The sequence below is a fragment of the Tupaia chinensis genome, unplaced genomic scaffold (genome assembly GCF_000334495.1).
Source record: "Tupaia chinensis unplaced genomic scaffold, TupChi_1.0 Scaffold150175_2, whole genome shotgun sequence".
Taxonomy (NCBI): Eukaryota; Metazoa; Chordata; class Mammalia; order Scandentia; family Tupaiidae; genus Tupaia; species Tupaia belangeri.
The window spans coordinates 194,937-196,161 of record NW_006210014.1 but is presented as its reverse complement, the minus strand read 5'-3'; positions in this window follow the sequence as shown (position 1 = coordinate 196,161).

Below are 1,225 nucleotides of genomic sequence, written 5' to 3'. Positions count from 1 at the left end.
GCACAGTTAACAGAAAGATCTCATTTCAAAATTTTCAAAAGGTTAGAAATTGCCTAATCACTATACTTTTAGGTAGGATTTATTCATTTATAAGTATCTGTTGAAGTGGGTAGTTGGGGTTCAAAGGGTCCCTGTCTTTTTTTAAAAAAAGAACTATTCATCTTTATTCATTTTTCTTTCTTTTTTTTTTTTTTAGAGAGGTTTTCCATTCTCCTCTCGGGATCTTGGGCACACACGCACACGCGCCCGACATGAGTTTAAGCCACCAGGTCCAGGACTTGAACCGTGGTCGACTACATGGGAGTCCAGCAACATAGCCATTATGCCAACTGCTGGTCCCTATTTATTTATTTTTAATTTGACCAGAGAGAGACAGAAAGAGAAAAGACAAGGAAAGTGAGACAGCAAGCTGCCAGGTCCAGGACTCGAACCACAGTCAGCCGTGTGAGAGTCCAGTGTCCTTAACCACCATGCCACTTGCCGGCCCCCAAAGGGTCCCTGTCTTGTACCTCACTGTCACTGTTCAAATTCTTACTGTTTGAACTCAGGAACTGAGTAGATTTGGATGTATTTTTTGGATAAATCCCTCACTATTTGACATTGTACCACTCACATTACAAAGGTGAGAAACCAAAGAGATTAGGGATAAAGTGATAGCCTTTATCATTCAAACTTTATCCTTATCTCTGTTGCTTTGCTTTAGATTTATGAGACTTGGGACCAGCAGATGGCATAATGGCTACATTGCTGGACTCCCACATAGTTGGCCACAGTTCGAGCCTTGGACCTGGCAACTTAAAACTCATACCAGGTGAGTGTACGTATGTGTGTGCCCAAGATCCTGAGAAGAGAATGGAGGAGAAGGGATTGCGGTATGTCTATCTCCCCTGCGGTGTGATTTCTCGCTGTCTCTCCAGTGAGTGCATGTGCCTCATAGCAAAAATCCTCTCTCAAAATTAAAATTTTGGTGGGGAGACCAGAGCACATGTGTGTGTATGCCCAAGATCCCGAGAGGAGAATGGAGGAGAAGCGATTGCGGCATGGCCATCCCCTCTGGGGGGTGATTTCTCGCTTTCTATCTGTCTGTCTCTCTGTCTTCGTGGTAAGCGCATGCGCCCTACAGCGAAAACCTCTCTAAAAAATTAATTAATTTTAAATAAACATTTATTTAATTCCATTTGTTATTATTATTTTTTAATTTGACCAGAGAGAGAGAGAAAGGGAA